Source organism: Cnephaeus nilssonii, assembly GCF_951640355.1.
Source record: "Cnephaeus nilssonii genome assembly, chromosome: 12".
NCBI lineage: Eukaryota > Metazoa > Chordata > Mammalia > Chiroptera > Vespertilionidae > Cnephaeus > Cnephaeus nilssonii.
Genome location: NC_137083.1, coordinates 62,064,964 through 62,085,550, shown reverse-complemented (window position 1 = coordinate 62,085,550; position 20,587 = coordinate 62,064,964). Strand labels below are relative to the sequence as shown.

General features: G+C 38.5%; 1 protein-coding gene across 3 annotated transcripts in view; it reads left to right on the top strand.

Annotated features, from left to right (window-relative positions):
- AHCYL2 (adenosylhomocysteinase like 2) overlaps positions 1–20,587 on the top strand; it is a 178,188-nt gene that overhangs the window by 43,197 nt on the left and 114,404 nt on the right. Inside the window, exon 1 of one of the 3 annotated variants that reach the window (XM_079786226.1) lies at positions 3,253–3,431. The exons of the other annotated variants lie outside the window; for them this stretch is intronic. The gene's annotated coding sequence lies outside the window, so the exon portion shown is untranslated. Of the gene's footprint in view, positions 1–3,252; positions 3,432–20,587 lie in introns of those variants that run through there. 3 annotated transcript variants of the gene reach the window in all.

Here is a 20,587-nt window from a genome sequence, read left to right as displayed (position 1 = left end):
ATTGTTGAAATCACCCAGTGTTACAGAAATTCTAGTTATATACACATTACCCAGTTTGTACTTCTTCCTTATTAACATAACCCTGGGCAATGTGCACTGGAAAAACTGCATATGACAGTAGGTTCCAATAACAATGGTTTATATGTACATGGGTTTATTTTCTCAAAAAATATGTTCTTTGTTGACATAAATGCATCCTTTTATATCTTTTACAGCATTTATTGTTTTTAGTACATTCTGAGTAAGTTATATACATGATCTACTCAACTCTACTCAACAGTATTATCTATGTATACAAAAGCCTAAGTGACCATTCGACCGTTTGACTGGTAGCTATGATGCGCACTGACCACCAGGGGTCAGATGCTCAACACAAAGGCAGGGAAACATGGAACAGACTGATGAATCTCAGAGGAAAGGGGGTAGGTTGGGAAGAGATTAACCAAAGATCTTATATGCATACTAGAGGCCCAGTGCACGGATTCTTGCACTGGTGGGGTCCTTCGGCCTGGCCTGCGGGGATCGGGCAGTCTGACATCCCCTAAGGGGTCCCGGATTGTGAGAGGGCTTCTAGTATAAATATAAAGAAATACAGAGATAAGCATTACAAGGTTGGTATGATAGCTCCATAAAGATTAGGGACCCAGACTCCCATCATTTTGCTCCATCATTCTTAGTATGTTGTTGCTTCCATTACTAGGGACACTTTTAATGGTTCAAGGTAACTGCTAGAACTCAAAGCATTATTTCTTTTTTGTTGTTAATTCTTACTCGAGGATATTTTTTCCGTTGGTTTTTAGAGTGGAAGGGAGGGGGAGAGACAAAGAGAGAAACATTGATGTGAGAGAGACACACTGATTGGTTGTCTCCTGCACGCACCCCGACCAGGGCAGGGATGGAGCCTGCAACTGAGGTACATGCCTTTGACCGAACTGAACTTGCAACCCTTCAGTCTGAGGGCTGACGCTCTAACCACTGAGTAATGGCTAGGGCTCAAAGCATTATGTGTGAATTATAACCAGCAAGGAAGAAGGGCAAAAGGCAAAAAAGAACTTTTCCCAGAAGACTTACCCAACAACTTCCACTTTTTTACCTTTCATTTGATAGACCCAGGTTAATGGAATTTAGGGTGACTAGAATCTGAGAGAGAGAAATTTAATAGATGGTAGTAACCGGGAGGGGAAGAGAGTAATAGTTGAATCACATGACCTCAAAGGGGGCTGCTTTTTATAAGAGAGTGAAGAAAGTGTTCTGGCAAAGGGTATGGTAAGTACAGAGGTTCTGAGAGGGGACTATACTAGTTGATTTTAAGGTGTATCAAGGAGGCTAGTGTGACTGGAGTAGAATACGAAAGAGAGGAAGTTATAGGTAGGAGTTGTAGGCCAGTAGGTAAAGGGAGACTGATCACATACGGTTTTAATAGCTCATATTAAGGATTTTAGGCCTTGGCTTTTGCTCTAAATGAGATAGGAAACCATTGGAAGGTTTGGAGCAGAATGATGTGAACTGACCTAAATTTTATTTTACTTTTTATTGATTTTTTAGAGAGAGGAATGGAGAGAGAGAGAGAAACGTCGATGTGAGAGAGAAACATTGATCGGTTGCCTCACACATGTGCCCTGATTGAGGATTGAACCTACAACCTGGGTATATGCCCTAATCGGAATCGAACCCCACCTTTTTGGCATAAGGGTCGATACTCCAACCAACTGAGCTACACTGGTTAAGTTTGACCTAAATTTTAACAAGATCATTCTGGCTCAAGGTTGAGAGTAAACTGAAGAAAGTCGGTTGGTAGCCAGAAGACTGGTTAAAAGGTTATTGCAATAACTGGATGAAAGATGACGATTGTTTGGACTAGATGATAGCAGCGAAGTGTTTAGAGTCTGCATATATTTTGAAAGTACAGCAAACAGGATATGCTAACTAATTTAATTACTGTTTCAAAGAAAGAGAGAAGTTAAGGATGATTTCAAAGCCTTTCGCCAGAGCAATAGGGAAAGTTGTCCAAAATGAGGATAATTATAATTGGTACAGCAGCCTACTATAGGTATAATCAATATCTTTCTGTTTCAATGTATTTTTCGTTTCTGTATCCTTTTCTTCCTTCTCATTGTTCATTTAACTGCCTTTCAGAGCATTTATACACTATTTTGCTCAATAAGCAAATATCTACTGAGCAGTTACAAATTATTCCAGCTTTTATCAGTTAGGTTTCTTTGGTTGCAAATTGATTTAAGAAAAAAAGGAAAGGGGTAGGGTGAGGTGGGGTGGGGGGTATTATAAGGATAATAGGGGTAATTCACAGAATCAAAGGAAATGCCAAAGAATCAACCTTGGAACAACCTGAAGTAAAGTGTCATCTCACAGAACTCTAGGTAACATATTGGACATAATTTTATCAGGTTAACCCAATCTTGATAAATCACTCATATATTTGAGTGTCTAATAATGATACTGAGCTAGATGCTGGAGTAGGAATGGTGGGGAAGGAGGTGCATCCAAAGCTGAATAAAGTATAGTAGATTCTTCAGAGGGTTATAATAGAATAGAATTAATAAATCATATAATAACTTGGCCTCAAAGTAAACATGTCAAGGGTGCAACTGTAAATTCCTTTGTTAAAACTTCAGAAAGATTTATGGCAGTGTTTCATAGAACCCTTCAGATACTTAAGAAGATTCCAAAGATCTTAAGGGAACACTTCTTAGATCCTTATTATTACACAATAGGGCTTTTAAGGATCTTAAGGGTGTTTTCTTAGAGTAGCCTCACACAGAACTTAAGATAGAGAAGGTGGGTGTGGCTCTCTCTACTGGAATAAACTCTCTATTAGACTCATAGGAAATCTAGAAGATTTTTAATAAATTGTACTAACAGAAGCAGCTTTAGCTTGGATTACAAGGAACAGAAACAGTAAAAAATAGAAATAGGTCTTTGGGCTTCTTATCATCTACAGGCAGGAAGCAAACTGAGAAGACTATTCCATTGCAGATGTTAACCATCTCTTATGTAAAAGGAATGATAACTTTAGAGGGTAGAGCCAAGAGTTTTGGGAAATCACTCTCAGAGAGTAGGACTCGATTATAATCAAGGAACTGTTGACATGTGTCTGATTAAATTTCAGAATTTCTATGGACCAATAACTGCTTTGTGTCTCCTGTTCCTGCCTCCTTTTCTTCATATTTTGAATGAGTGTCTATTGTAGTTATCCTGAGTCAGTCTCACTATTATACAATTGTTTGTTGGGTGTGTGGGAGCAGATAATTTGTCTCTTTATTCAGATCAAAAGGAACTGTACTCCAGTAGCAGTACCTGATGAACTCCATCTAAGGAACCTCAATCACACTTGGACCTGAATTAGATATCAAGATTCTGGACATCAAGCTGATGCCATAATGAGATGAGACTTTTGAAGGTCTTAGGAGAGGGTGAGTGTATTTTGCATGTGGGAGGAACTTGTTGGGACCAGAGGGGTGGTATGTGGTAACTTGTCTCCAAAGTGGCCATTCAGAGGTGGAATCTTTTTCTCTCCTCCCTTTGAATCTGGGCTGGCTTTAGTGACCTGCTTGACCAATTGAGTGACTTTCTGGGACTTCTGAGGCTAGGTCATAAGAAGCCTTGCAGCTTCTCCTGTGCCTCTTGGAATTCTCTCTTTTGGAATACTCACTCTCAGAACCCAGCCACTATGCTGTGAGAAACCCAAGCCAGATGGAGAGAACCCATGTAGGCACTGGTTGATAGCCCCAATGAGCTACCAGCAAATAGCCAGCATCAACTAACTCAGCTATGTGAGTGAAGGAACCATGTTGGACAGTCCAGCTCTAGCAGACACCACCTGGAGAAGAACTGAGGTCTCAGACACATAGCTCCTGTTGAGACATCCCAGTCATCTTCATCTATTCAAGTCATCGTCACATTTGTAGTTCCAGGCATTGTGGATCAGAGACACAGTGTCTCTGCTCTGCCCTGCTAGAATTTCTGGCCCACAGAATCATGACAATAATAAAATGATCATTGTTTGCCACTAACTTTTGGGGTAATTTTTTAAAATCTTCACTGGAGGAGTGAGGATATTTTTTCCATTGTTTTTTTGTTTTGTTTTGTTTTCCCCAGAGAGAGTGGAAGGGTGAGGAAAGGGGGAGAGAGAAACATCAGTTGGTTGCTTCCCATATTCGCCCCCACTGGAAATGGGTACTGAACCTGCAACTTAGGTATGTGCCCTTGACTGGAATTGAACCCAGGACCCCTCGGTCTGCAGGCCGACGCTCCAACCACTGAGCCAAACCGGCAGGGCCATTCTCTTCTTTTTTAAAAAAACAGGTTTTTATTGATTTTTAGAGAGAGGGAGGGATAAAGGAGTGAGATATAGAAACATTGATGAGAGAGAAACATCAATATCAATTGGCTGCCTCCTGCATACTGCCTGCCAGGGATTGAGCCTGCAACCCAGGCATGCACACTGATTGGAATCGAACTGGCGACCTCTTGGTGCATGGGTCAACGTTCAACCACTGAGCATACTGACCAGTCTGCTCTCTTCTTCAATTCAGTTAAGATTGACATTAAACCAAAAGAAGATAAAAATAACTTTATACATTTGAAAATTTAGTAGCACACTTCTAAGTAACTCATAGGTTAAAGAAAAATAAAGATAAAAATTAGAAATAAAGCTAACCTACCAAAACTGACTCAAAAAGGAATGACAACTTGACTAGACCTATAATCATTAAATATATTAAATTAGTAAGTAAAAATCTACCCAATATAAAAGAGCACAGATGGGATTTTTAAAAGTTTTATAATGGTATAATTGACATACAATAAATTGCACATATTTAAAATGTACAATGTGAAAAGTTTTGACATAGGTATATAACCGTGAAACTGTTATCACAATTAAGATAACATGTCCATCACTTCTAAAGTCTTCTGCCCTTTCCACCACCTAACCTCATCCCTTGGCAGTCACCAACCTGTTTATGTTATAATAGATGGGTTTACATTTTCTAGAATCTTATATAAATGGAATTATGCAGTATATACTCTTTCTTTGGGGGGGAGTGTTATGTTTCTTTCACTTGGCATCATTATTTTGAGATTCATCCATGTTGAGTGGTCAACGTTTTATTCCTTTTGTTGTTTAGTAGTAGTCTTTTGTGTGGATAGACTACACTTTGTCTTTTACCTATTCACAGACATTTGGAATATTACTGTTTGGGGCTATTATAAATAATGCTGCTATGAACATTTGTGTACAAGTGTGTATAGACATATGCTTTTATTCCTTTTTGTTAAATATCTAGGTGTTCCTCACTAGATGGAACTTTTTTATTACACTACAACATAATTTGAAAGAAGATTATTATTCTTTTGTGATTTGACCTTTTTTTTCTCTTAAGGCAACAGTAACAAAGATTCTAAAACAAGAACCTCTGAATCAGTTAAAAAACCTATCTCAACATATTAATACATTGGGACACTTGTCACATTATACTATACTGTAGACCATGGGTTGGCAAACTTTTTTCTGTAAAGGGTCAGAAAGCAAATATTTTAGGCTTTGCAGACTATATAGTCTGTGAAGCAACTATTCAACTCTGTCTTTATTGTACAGGAGCAACCATATATAATAAATGAATGAATGAGTATGGGTGTATTTTAATAAGACTTTATTTGTGGACATTGAGCTTCATATTAATTTTCATGTGTCTTGAAATATTCTTTTTTAAAAAACCATTTAAAATTGTATATATAATTCTTAGCTAATAGGCCATGAAAAGCAGTCAGTGGGCTGGATTTGGCCACTTATATAAAATATTTTAAAATTACAGGTTCCAAGTTTGGAGACTTTTGTTTTTTAAATATATTTTATTGATTTTTTTACAGAGAGGGAGAGGGATAGAGTTAGAGACATTGATAGAGAGAAATATCAATCAGCTGCCTCCTGCACACCCCATACTGGGGATGTGCCCGCAACCAAGGTACATGCCCTTGACTGGAATCGAACCTGGGACCCTTCAGTCCGCAGGCCGACGCTCTATCCACTGAGCCAAACTGGTTAGGGCGAGACTTTTGTTTTTGGATCTCTTGTTTTAAAACTTACCAGACAGGTTCTCTACTTTGTGGATAAATATACTCACATGAGAAAAAATAATTCAAAATACAAATTTCTACTTGAAAAAAAAAACAAGAAAGGAGCTGTAAAACAAATGTTTCACCTTAAACATATAATTAGGAAACACAAAAATTTTATTCAATGCAATATATTACCACATAGATTTGTTACATAATTTCTTAGAGGTTTTTTTTAATCTTCACCTGAGTATATGCTTATTTATTTTAAAGAGAGGGGAAAAGGATGAGAGAAAGAGAAGGGTGGGGGGAGAGAGAGAGAGAGTCAGTCAGTCAGTCACTTGGTTGCCTTTCTGTATGCACACTGACCAGGGATTGAAACCACAACCTAGGTATGTGCCCTGACTGGGAATTGAACCTGCAACCTTTCAGTGTGCAGGATGACACCAGGGTATAATTTCTTAGTTTTTACTTTAGGAAAAAGTCAGTGAGAAAGAGGTTTATAAATCTCTTCATCTCTTGTACAAAAAATTGCAACTGAAACCTGAAAGCCCTTGCCTGTATAATCACCTAGGAATTGGAATTTACCTAAATGAGTTCTGATTGCTCTTTATTTAAAAACCTTTTTAAATGTTTTTATTCATTTAGAGAGAGAGAGAGAGAGAGAAACAATAAACACAGGTCCAAGATGCCCCCTTACACACCCCAATGCTCAAACCCACAACCTGAGTATGTGCATGACTGGGAATCAAACCAATGACCTTTTGGTTCATGAGATGATGCTCAACCAACTGAGCCACACTGGCCAGGGTCTGGGTGCTCTTTTAAAAATGCACAATTAATTATAGAACATAGGGGTCTATAATTTGGGACACTTCAAAGTAGGAATCCCCTGCCTTCATAATATAAGGAAACAAGAATACTCTTTCTACAGTCATTCAGTATTATAAAAAACCTTCACAATCTTGTTCACCTTTATCAAAGGTAAAATGATTACTAATGCATTTAATGGATTATTTTGAACCTCAGTTTCTAAACACAAAATAAATTTCACATGAATTTTTATATGTTTGAGTTTTTCAAAACAAGATACCAAACAAAACGTATTGAACTGGCAGAGTCCATGGGCTAAAGAAAAAGGAATCTATATATATAAAAGCCTAAGCAACCATTACAACCAAACGACCAGTCAACCGGTCACTATGACGCACACTAACTACCAGGGGCAGATGCTCAATGGAGGAACTGCCCCCTGGTGGTCAGTGTGCTCTCACAGCCAACCTCCTGTGGCCGGCCAACCTCCCGTGGTCCCACCCCCCAACCTGGCCAGCCCCAATCAGCCTCGATGGCCGGCCAGGCCGAGGGATACCACCCGTGCATAAATTTTTGCACCGGGCCTCTAGTTAAGTACAAAATGTTTACCAACTCTATCCTACTAATTTTATAACAGTTTCATATATTGAGATCTAATTGGTTTCTTATGTCTAAACATTATGAACATAAATCAGTCTTCTATTTAATACTACTCAGTGCTTTTTGCTTGGGGTTTCACTTTGCAAGGAAGATCATTTCATCCAACTTCAACCATTTGTTCTTCCCAAGATTTGATTTCATTGTAATAACAAATTTTATCATCTTCAACAAGTTGAATATATACTTTATTTCTGAGAACTAGGGAGATTTTTCCTGTTTTCATTTACAGTCTTCAGCTTTAACTGTGCTGTACCATCCGAGGCTTCTTGGAAGCCTTCAAATATAAAAATGTTATAAGCCTTTTTAGTTTTTCAATAGTGTTAACTCTTTTTATTATTGTTTTCTTTTCTTTTAAAAAATATTTTTTATATATTTTATTTATTTTTTTACAGAGAGGAAAGGAGAGGGATAGAGAGCTAGAAACATCAATGAGAGAGAAACATCGATCAGCTGCTTCCTGCACATCCCCAACTGGGGATGTCCCACAACCAAGGTACATGCCCTTGACTAGAATCGAACCTGGGACCCTTCAGTCCGCAGGCCGACGCTCCATCCACTGAGCCAAACCAGCTAGGGCTAAAAAATATTTTTATTGATTTCAGAGGGAGAGGCAGAGAGAGAGAGAAACATCAATGATGAGAGAGAAACATTGATTACTGCCTCATGCACGCCCCACACTGGGGATTGAGCCCACAACCTGAGCTTGTGCTCTGACCAGAATTGTACCCAGGACCCTTCAGTCCACAGGCCGATGCTCTGTCCACTGAGTCAAACCTGCTAGGGCATCACTTTGTTTTTAAACATTTTTGCGTAATTCCTTCTTTCAGATATACCCTCAGACTTGGAGTTAGTTGTTCTTGAATTCTGTTTCTCTCTTTGTATGTCTGCCAGTCTGCTCTGTAAGCATCTTCATATATTTTTCTCTCCAAATCAGGAAGCTCCCTCCATAGCTCTGTGACTTTTAAAAATTAGTTCTGAATTTCTCACATCTGGGTTTTGAGCTTTAAATATGGGTAGCTGTTCTTTATAAAATCGAATGTATAAAGTCATAGGTTTCTTTGGATAACTACTCAAGGCGGATGAAAATCATGTTGGTATATTCACAAAACTAAGGGTAGGGCGCAGACTTAGGTTTTCATCTGGTGTTTCCCTTCTGGCCAAAGGATTTATTTTAACATTTCTGCTAGTGTGGGCCTGCTGGTAATGAATTCTTTTGTGTATCTGAAAATGTCTTTATTTCACCTTTGTTTCTGAAAGATACTTTTTTGCTGAGTATAGAATTCTAGGTTGACAGTTTTATTTTTTCTATGACTTTAAAACTTGTTTATATTGTTTCTGATGAGAAATCCGTTGTCATCTTTGTCTTTGCTCCGCAATACATAATGTGTCTTTTTTTTTTTTTTTTCTGGCTGCTTTTAAGATTGTCTTATAATTAATGATTTGAACAATTTGATTATTATGTTATTGACATAATTATTCTTGTGTTCTTGTTGTTCGGGTTCATTGAGCATCTTGGACCTATGTGTTTATTGTTTTTATCAAATTTGGAAAATCTGACCATTATTTTTTAAAAATAAATTTCTGTCTCTCTTCCCTCCTAAAGGAACTCAAATTGCATATCTCTTAAGCTGCTTAAAGTATTCCCACAAATCACTGATGGTCTTTTTTCCCCCTTTTTTCTTGGGTTCATTTTGGATAGTTTCTTTTGTTGTGTCTTCAAGTTTGCTCATCTCTTATTTTGTTTTGTCTAATCTGTTGTTCATTCTATTTTTCATCTCTGACATTGTATACTTTTTATTTCTAAAACTTTGATTTAGGCCTTTTTTTAATATCTCTCTTGTTTCTATTTATTTTTTTGAATATAGAATACTATATTCAAGCAGATATAACTGTTTAATGCCCTTGTCTGCTAATTCTAACATATGTGTCAATTCTGTGTTTCAGCTGATTAATTTTTTTACTCTTTATATATCATATTTTTCTGCTTCTTTATTTGTCTCATAAATTCCAGACATTGTGAATTTTACCTTGTTGTGTACTAGATCTTTTCTTCCTCCCCCTCCTCTTCCTCCTCCTCCTCCTCCTCCTCCTCCTCCTCCTCCTCCTCTTCCTCTATAGTTAAGTTAGCAATATAATTTGGAAGTCCAATGCGCTATCCATTGCGCAACGGAAGCAATATAATTTGACCCTTTCTGGTCTTGCTTTTAAGATTTGTTATGTGGGGCCAGAGAAGTTTTCCATTTATGGTAATTATTTCCCAAGACCTTTGTGAATATGCTACCCTGTACTCTGTAAATTATGGGGTTTTCCATTCTGGTTGATAAGAATGGACTTTATTCCTGTTCTGTTTGAGTGCCATTTAGTGTTCTTTCTAACCCTTTGAATGGTTCCTTACATGCAGTCACTGATCGGTACTTTGATGAATACTTGAGGGGTGCCTGTCACACATCTCCAGAGTCTTCTATCTGTATAACTCTTTCTTCTCCAGCACTCTGTCCTGTAAACTCTGTCTTGGTCTCCCTTGACTCTCAGCTCCATCTCCTCAACTAAGATAGTCTGCTGGGCTCTACCTGTTTTCCTCCTCCCTGAACTGTGCCCTGGAAATGGTCTCAAGGCAGTAGGCTGAGGCATTCATAGAACTTAACCTCGTTTCCTGTCTCTCAGGGATCACTGTCCTTTATTGATTGCCTGTTGAGCAGGGTCCTCAAAACCATTGTTTCATATATTTTGTCTGTTTTTTCACTTGTTTGTTTCAGATAGGAAGGTAAGTCCTATACCTGCTACTCCATATTGGCTGGAAGTGAAAGTCCCTATTTTCCATATTTTTTTATGTGCTTAGAATGTTTCATGATAAATACATAAACCAAACAGGTATATTTTTCAAAGGTAGTTATTAGAATTTTCTAGACTTGAAATAAACTTTACCTTCTTCTCAAACATTTTGTGAGACTAAAGTTTTATATTTTGGTTGTTTTTTTAGGTAATTCCTTTTGCTTTGTTCTAGCAGAGTTCAGTGGTTATCTTTAAAACAAAGAGGTTTATTATGTTCTGTGATTGTATGAATAGAACAGTACTTCTTGTACTACATGCCCTGAGACCTGAGCTCTATATCACTATCTTGTTTCATAATAGCTTCCAAATAGCATCAGGTGGTCATTTTTTACTTTATAACCAGCTTACTAATCTGGTTTGATTTGATCTTGTGACATCAGGAAAGAAACCTCCCAGGAATAGAATAAAGAAACATTTACTATCCTGAGGCTTTAAAAAACAAAACGAAGATCCAAATATTAAAGCCATTTTAATATCTTTAAACGCTTTTACAATGGGGCCATTAAAAAACAACAACAAAAAAACAAAAGAAGCCTAGTTAATGAATTATTTAACTTGAATAGTATTTTATTATAAATAATTTATTTGTAAGATTTCCTGGGGCAGGAAGACTGTGTTCTAGCTGAATAAGGGAAGTGCTAAGGACATGGATTCTGTTGATGGAAATAATAAAGGAAAAAAAGATACAAAATAGGTATTGATTTTTGAGTAGAGAGTGATTCTGAAGTTAAGATGAGTTTGTTAGTGTTCTCAGACAAGAAGCAGGGTCATCTGACATTAGTGAAGAACAGGAAAATTCAACCTCTAGGTGGAGTAAACAGGCTTGGGATAGGTGTCTGCGAAGCCATCCTGAGGCAATGTGATTCTCACCTTTCTGAGGAGAAGAATCCTCTTGGAGGATTCTAACTTGTCACTTTCACTCATGCTTCTCTTTTCTATGTTCAATATGCAATTGTTGATTACTTGAAAAGGAGCAGGAATGAAAATTATTTTAGAGATTTTTTTTCCAAGCAGAAAAGTATATAATAAATGTGAAATTCAGTTAAAATGCCTTGGAGTATAAAAGTTTAGAAAACATGATACAGAAGGATCCAGTGCTGCTCAGGAGTTAGGATAGGACAACCAACTGTATGTGTTTGCATTTATATGTATGTTTATAAGTATGTGTTTACTCCTAGCATCAGCTATATAGGACTATCTTCTTTTCTTTCTCTCCCATCTGTGCCTCCCTGATATATTTCTGTATGTAGCCTCCCTGATGTATATATGTATGTACATGTGTTTATAGCTAGCATCAGCTATGTTTAGGGCTGCATTCTTTTATCTCTGTCCCGTCTGTAGCCTCCTTGAGTCATTCCTTTAAGAGCTCACCCAAGTTTGTTTAATTGAATTAAACTTCAAGTTTGTGTTAGAAGAATCGGGCACAGATCAGTGCATAGAGATTCCTTTGGAGGAAATGAACAGCTCTGTGTCCTGAGATGACCAACTTTCCTACCCTGACCAGGAAGGATTGTTGCCAAAGTCTTCCAATGGTGTCAGGGAACTGGGATCGAGGACTCTAACTTCCAGTATTGGCAAGTCTTAATAAAAAGGCAAAAAGCTCACAAAAGAAAGAACTCAGGTCTTTGAATTTAATTCCAACCTCTCTCCAAAGGGGACATGCTGTGGACAGGTATGAGCTAGAAGGGGTCAATGGGGGAAAAAGGGGGACATCTGTAATACTTTCAACAATAAATATATTTTTTAAAACAACAAAGGGTAATGCTCCTCCTGATCTTGTAGAATCCATGTGATTAAAATTATTTTTATAGCCCGGTTGGTGTGGTTCAGTGGTTGAACATTGACCGAAGAACCAGGAAGTCACAGTTCAATTCCCTGTCAGGGCACATACCCGGGTTACAGATTCAATCCCTAGTAGGGGGTGTGCAGGAGGCAGCTGATCAGTGATTCTCTCTCATCATTAATGTTTCTACCTCCCACTCCCTCTCTGAAATCAATAAAAATATATTTTAAAAAATTATTTTTATATTTGTGAGCAGTAATTCTCTCTTTTTTTAGTGCAGTTCACCCCCTCCCCCAACTAAATTCTAGGTATATCAAACCAACTAGTTGTAGAGCACAATAAAAATGAGAGAACTGAGGTTATACAACATAAAATGTAACGGTAATGTGTGGTGATATCATCACAGACATAATCAGACAGAGTTGTGTGTATTCTAGAACAGTAGTTCTGAAACTTTGGTTTCAGGATCCTGTACACTTAAAATTTGAGGATCTCAAAGATCTTTGTTGCATGTGAGTTTATATCTATCAATATTTACTTATTAGGAATTAAAACAATTTAAATTTATTTAAGATAAAGATAATGAACATGTGTTGCTTTATTTAAAACTGAGAAATTAACAAATATATTTTATTTGAAAATATAAATAATGTTTTCATGAAAAATAACTTTTTTCCAAAACAAAACATTTACTGGGAAGAAAGATATTGTATTATAATTTTTGCAAATCTTTTTATATCTGGCCTTATTAGAAACAGCTTGGATTTCATATCTACTTTTGCATTCCATTTGGTACATTGCCACACATCCTGTATCCCTGGAAAACTCCACTGTACACTGATAAGAGTAAAAAAAAATGCAAATAGCATCTGAGTATTATCATGAACATACTTTGATCCCAAGCACTCCCTGAAAGTATCTCTTTACCTCCAGAGGATCTGGACCACTATTCTCAAACTATTTGTGTGTCTGGTATTGGGGGGTTGCGGGGGGAAGAAACACAAGAGTTGTCACCATTGGGTAAAGCAAAATATTCCATGTGTCTAATCAATACTGGTTGTTTAGGATAATAATTAAGCAGTATCACACTCAGACTCCAGAATTGAAGTGGGTGGTATAGGTGACATCTCCAAGCACTGAACTGGGAGTCAATCCCAGTCCGTGTGCTTTTTAGAAGTAGTTGTTATTTAGTGTTTTGTTAACCAGTGGGAGGAGAAAATTGAGCCAGATCCCTGGGGAAGAATCAAAGAATATTAGAGATAAAAATGACCTTTAAAGATAATCTAGTCATATAATTTTAATTTTAGATTTTCAGACTTGAAAAGTACCTGTGAGGTCATTTTAATATCTTTAAACGCTTTTACAATGGAGCCATTAAAAAAACAAAAAACAAAGCTTTTTTGTTTATGATTATTAAGCTTTATAATAATTATAACTAGTACTTGTGATGTACAGGCTACGTGCTTTTGCATTCTTTCAAAATGATCAGAAGATTATTTTGATCTTTACTATTTCTTTTAATGTTTTTTATAATAGAAAATGTCAAGCATGTACCCCATCACCCACCTTCAACAATTAAGGAAATAGCCTGGCTGGCGTGGCTCAGTGGTTGAGCGTAGACCTATGAACCAGTAGGTCACGGTTCGATTCCGGGTCAGGGCACATGCCTGAGTTGTGGGCTCAACCCCCAGTGTGGAGCGTGCAGGAAGCAGCCAATTGGTGATTTTCTCTCATCATTGATGTTTCTATCTCTCCCTCCCCCTTCCTCTCTGAAACCAATAAAGATATTTTTTTAAAAAAATTAAGGAAATAACCACAATTCTGTTATCACCCTAAAAAAAAAGTAACAGTAATTTTTTTAAAATATTATTTATTTTATTTTATTTATTTATTTAAAAAAATATATTTTTATTGATTTCAGAAAGGAGGGAGAGGGAGAGAGAAATAGAAACATCGATGAGAGAGAATCATTGATTAGGTGCCTCCTGCATGCCCCCCACTGGGGATTGAGCCCTCAACCCGGGCATGTGCCCTGACTGGGCATCGAACCCTGACCTCCTGATTCATAGGTTGACACTCAACCACTGAGCCACACAGCTAGCTGGGCAACAGTAATTTTTTAATAGCATCAAAAACCCAGTGAGTGTATGCATTTCCGTGATTATGTCATTCATACATATAAATGTTGTACAGTGTAGTCGGTTAATTTGTCTCTTAAGATTCTTCATCTCTTTGATGTTTCTATCTCTCTCTCCCTCTTCCTTCCTCTTTGAAATCAATTAAAATATATATAAAATTTTTAAAAAGATTCTTTTTGGTTTTTTTTTCGTGATTTTTTGTTGTAGAAACTGAGTCATTTGTCTTGTAGAGTTTCTTTGAGTCTGAATTTTGCTGATTGCATGTCTGTGGTATCTTTTAACATATTCCTTGGTCCTCTGCATTTCCTGTAAATTGGTACTTAAGACTTAGAGTTTGCTCAGACATCTTCATGAGTGGTATGTACTACCATCAGGAGGTGTATAATATCTAACTCTCTCTTTGTGATGTCAGTAGCTATTGACAATCTTTACTTAGATTCATTAAATCATGAAGAGCTGCAAAGTGGTGATATTCCAATCTGTTATTCTTTATTAGATGGAATCCTATGTAATAAAAGCCTAATATGCTAAGTGTCCAGTCGTCCCATAGTCCATTCAACCAATCAAAGCATAATATGCTATTGATATACTAAGGCCGCTCAACTGCTCTCTATGATGTGCACTGACCACCAGGGGGCAGACACTCTGACCAGTAGGTTAGCTTGTTGCTGGGGTCCAGCCGATCAGGACTGAGTGAGATGGGCTGGACATGCCTTGGAGCCCTCCCATGGTCCTTCCCTGGCTGTCTAACCTCCTGCGTTCCTCCCTGACCCCAATCATGCACCAGTGGGGTCCCTTGGCCTGGCCTGCGCCCTCTCACAATCCAGGACCCCTTGGGGGTTGTCAGAGAGCGGGTTTCGGCCTGATCCTGCAGGCATAAAAGGCTAATATGCAAGTCGACCAAATGGTGGAACGACCCGTCACTGACCACCAGGGGGCAGACGCTCAATGCAGGATCTGCCCCCTGGTGGTCAGTGTGCTCCCACAGGGGGAGCACTGCTCAGCCAGAAGTCGGGCTCACGGCTGGTGAGCACAGTGGCGGTGGTGGGAGCCTCTCCCACCTCTGCAGCAGTGCTAAGGATGTCCCACTGACAGCTTAGGCCCACTCCACTGCTGTCAGACGGACAGCCCCTGAGGGCTCCCAGACTGCGAGAGGGCACAGGCTGGGCTGAGGGACCCCTACACCCTGCCCCCTGAGTGCTCAAATTTTGTGCACTGGGCCTCTAGTATGTCTGTAAAGAGAAACTTCTTCTTATCTAGTACTTGATTACCCAGTGGTATGGTTCCAGTAGGAAAATCAGGATGACTGCTTGATTCTTTCCTTTTATTTACCAATTTTCAAAATAATGAATTGGGTTCACTAGCATTCTCCACCAACTAGGGTTTTTGTTTTATTTTTGGTATCATTATGAAGTCCTAGATTTAAACACTTAAAAATGTTTCATTTCTTTGCTGCTATTATTATACATTATTCCTTCTCTAGTAATGTTACATATTTGTTTTTTCTAATAGACTAAGCTTGAAGATGAGAGCATGTCTTAGTCACCTTTATGTTCCTGGTGTCTGGTGCACGGCTTCCAATAAATATTTGTTGAATGAATGAATGTTCTGAGCAGCATTTAAAAATATGAATTCATTTTAGTGGCATGACAGAGCAACACTGTCAAGCATGGCTTCCTTTCTTGATCTGAAAAAAGTTTGATATAACAGTGAAAAATATTCTGGGTGAATGTGAAAGAAAAAGGTGTGTATTTATTTATTTATTTATTTAAATCATCACCCAAGGATGTCTTTATTGATTTATAGAGAGAGAGGAAGAGGGGAAGAGAGAGAAACAGAAACATTGATCAGCTGCCTCCTGGATGTGACTCGACCAGGGATTGAACCTGCAATCTTTTTTTGGTGCATAGGCCAACGCTCCAACCAACTGAGCCACTGGCCAGGGCAAAAGGCATTTTAAAAGTGAGTTTTACTTAATTGCTATTTGTTGGCGGACATAGAGTGTTTATTCTGTTGTTTCCAGTGAATCTTTTCATTACATTTTTGTTTAAAGGAATAAATCCGAATCTTTGGTTTTACTTTTTTTGTATACTCTCCTGAGGCTATTTTTCCCGTTGTTTTTGTTGTTGTTATTGTTTGTTTGTTTGCTTTGGAGAGAATGGAGGGGAGGCAGGAGGGGGAGAGAGAGAAAGAGTGAGAGAGAAACATCAATGTGAGAGATATATCAGTGTGAGAGATACATCGATTTGTTGCCTCCTGCACAATCCCGACAGGGGCCAGGGCTCAAGCCTGCATCTGAGGTATGTGCTCTTGTGTTGGAGGGCTGATGCTCTAACCACTGAGAGAAACCAGCCAGGGCTGTTTTTACTTTCTTGGTATATGATAAATAACATTTGAAAGCATCCTCCCCAGCAGCCCCCACCTCTGCTCTTTTCTCCTTTAATAAAAATGGCAAGAAACATTCACATTATCACACACATGTTCCCCATGAGTTTATCCATTTATTTTATAAAAATCAAATAAAAAAATTATTGCAGGGAAATAAAGCAAAACTAACTTTAAGTACCTACAATATGCTAGGCACTGTTCTGAGCAATTTTATATGGATACACACACACACACACACACACACACACACACACACACACACACACATATATTCTTACCACAACCTTATTAAGTAGGTAGGATCATTTTCATCCTTCCCATTTTATAGATGAAGTAATTGAGATGCAGAGATTATGTAACTTGCCTAAGGTTTCACAACTAGTGAATGTTAGAGCCAGGATTCAATGCTGTGCATTCTTTCTCCAGAGCCAGAACTATTAAATTAGTGACTTTACTACAGACTCTTTGTAGGATGGGATTGGTGTTCATAAAAGGATTTTATGGTCATAGTATAATAAAATTATACTCATTTTGTGTCACAAAATCTGTTATTTTATAAGTAATTATGGCTAAGGCAGTTTTTTTTTTTTTAAGGAAACTTTATTCCCAGAAAAACAAATCTTAATTTTTGCCCTAGGTCATTTCATAGGTAAATATTAAGGCATATAGTATGTATGAACTACTAAAGAATTAGTTCTTATTATCTTCAGTGTTACAGTAAAAAAAGAATTCATGTAATTTGCAAATGTTAAAATTTTTAGTGGAAGCAGTGTAACAATTTGTTTGCCATCATTTTCTTTGGTTAGGTAATTATAACTTGTTTTTTGTGTTTACTAGCATGTTCATAGCATTCTCATACATGAGCCTTAAAAAGGAATTTTTCCTATTTTCTTCATTTCTCCTTACTTCATTATTATGAATTTATGCATGATAAAGAGAAAATAACTCACAACCAGTATTATAATCAATCATTGTCACAGCTGAGGCTGTAGCATATCTAATAGAGTCTGCTGATTATGCAAAATTCCTTGCTGACTCGCTATATGTCCCTCCCACTCAGTAAAATTGAATAATACAGTAGTCCCCCCTTATCTGCAGTTTCAATTTCCATGGTTTCAGTTACTCATGGACAATATTAAATGGAAATATTAAAATAAAAACAATTCATAAGTTTTAAATTGTGTGCCGTGCTGAGTAGCATGATGAAATCTCGAGCTGTCCCACTGCATCCCATCTGGGATATAAATCATTCCTATCTCCAGTGTATCCACACTATAGATGCTACCTGCTACCCTTCCGTTAGTCACTTAGTAGACATCTTTGCTTATCAGATTGACTGTCACAGTATCACACTGCTTGTGTTCAAGTGACCCTTATTTTAAACTTAATAGTGGCCTGAAAGCTCAAGAGTTACTGGCAATTTGGCTATGCCAAAGAGAAGCCATAAAGTGTATGTATGTATAGGCAAAAACATAGTATAAATAGGGTCAGTACTATCTGCTGTATCAGGAGTCCACTGGGAGTCTTGGAATGTATCCCCCACAGATAAAGGGAAACTACTGTTGAGAAGAAAAGTGACATTAATAGGGATTACCTTTAATCTAATCCTCTCTAATAAAATGGTAATATGCAAATTAACCATCACTCCGCTACATAAGCCACGCCCACCAGCCAAGCCACGCCTACCAGCCAATCAGGGCGAGTATGCAAATTAACCCCAATCCAAGATGGCTACAGCCACAGAGAGCAGGGTTTCCCAGGTAACAGAGGAAGCCAAGCTTTCCGATAGCCGTTGCAGGCCTAAGCCTCCACTCAAGCTACAAAGTTTCAATTATAGAAGGTAAACAAATTCAAACAAATGGCGGCAGAATGGAACTTGAGAGAGCAGGCCAGCGTTGTCCCCGGCAACAGGGGAAGCAAAGCTTTCCGCACACCCTGGCCGGGCCCACCTGCTTAAGGCAACAAAGTTTCAATTGTAGAAGGTGAATTAACTGCCACAGAAATGGCTGCTGGAGCCCCAGGCTTGGCTCCGCTCCAGGCTACAAAGTTTCAATTGTAGAAGGAAAATAAATTCCAGATACCAGGGCCTCTGCTTGGGTTGCCAGGGGGCGTGGCCGGCCTGCAAACCACCACAGGCCCCTCGCTCATGCCGCCCCACACCCCAAGGGAACCCCCACCCTTATCTGTGACACCCTTCAGGGCAAACCAGCTGGCCCCCACCCGTGCACCAGGCCTCTATCCTATCTAATAAAAGAGTAATATACAGATTGATCATCACTGCAACACACAATATAGCTGCCCCCATGTGGTAAAGATCCTGCCCCCATGTGGACACAAGATGGCCAGCAGGAGAGGGCAGTTGGGAGGCACCCGGCCTGCAAGGGAGGGCAGTTGTGAGGGACCAGGCTTTCAAGGGAGGGCAGTTGGAGGTGATCAACCCTGTAGGAGAGGGCAGTTAGGGGTGACCAGGCTGGCAGAGGAGGGAAGCTGGGGGCAAACAGGCTGGCAGGGGAGCAGTTAAGCATCAACCAGGCTGGCAGCGGAGTGGTTAGGGGGTGATCAGGCTGGCAGGCAGAAGCGGTTAGGGGCAATCAGGAAGGCAGGCAGGCAAGCAGTTGGGAGCCAGCAGTCCTGGATTGTGAGAGGGATGTCCGACTGCCCGTTTAGGCCCGATCCCACGAGGATCGGGCCTAAACGAGCAGTCGGACATCCCTCCAGGAGTCCCAGATTGGAGAGGGTACAGACTGGGCTGAGGGACAACCCCCGCCGTGCACGAATTTTGTGCACCGGGCTTCTAGTTTAATATATTCATAAAAAGGTATTTATGTATTAGGAATAAGTTATTTGGGACACAGTTTACAACTTGTAGATGGAGAAACATTGCTTTTAAAACATATTGCTTAACCACTTCAAACTGATATAGCAAAGACATCTAGTAATTTTTTGTTTTTTTTTCATCTTTGAAACTTTAGTTTGGGGAAGCTCAGATTTAACAGTTGAGGAAAAGGAATTTTTCAAAAAGGAAACCAAGAAAAGATTCCACCAAAAAACTACTAGATTTAATAAATGAATTTGGCAATGTAGCAGAATACAAAATCAATGTGCAAAAATTGATGGCTTTTTAATATACCAATAATGAATTATCAGAAAGAGAAACTAAACAAAGAAGCCCATTTACCACTGCAACAAAAAATTAAGATACTTAGGAATAAATTTAACCAAAGAGGCAAAAGACCTGTACTCAGGAAACTAGAGGATGTTGAAAAAAGAGATAGAAGATATAAACAAGATATAAACATATTCGTGGATTGGTAGAATCAACATCATTAAAATGTCCATACTACCCAAGGCAATCTACAGATTCACTGCAATCCCTATTAAAATACCAACAGCATATTTCATAGCTGGAACAAATACTCCAAAAATTTATATGGAATCAAAAAAGACACCTAATAGCTGCAGCAATTTTGAGAAAGAAAAAGTTGGAGGAATCACAATACCAGATTTCAAGTTATACTACAAAGCCACCACAATCAAAACAGCCTGGTACTAGCCCAAGAACAGGCATATATATCAATGGAACAGAACAGAGAATTCAGAAGTTGACCCAAGCCATTACACTCAATTAATATTTGACAGAGGAAGCAAGAGCATACAGTGGAGTCAAGAGAGTCTCTTGAATAAATGGTGTTGGGAAAATTGGACAGATACATGCAAAAAAAATGAAACTAGACCACCAACTTATACCATACACAAGAATAAACTCAAAATGGATAAAAGACTTAAATGTAAGTTGTGAAACCATTAAAATCCTAGAAGAAACCATAGGCAGCAAAATCTCAGACATCTGTCATAGCAATATGCTTATGGATACATCTATCCTAAGGCAAAAGAAACT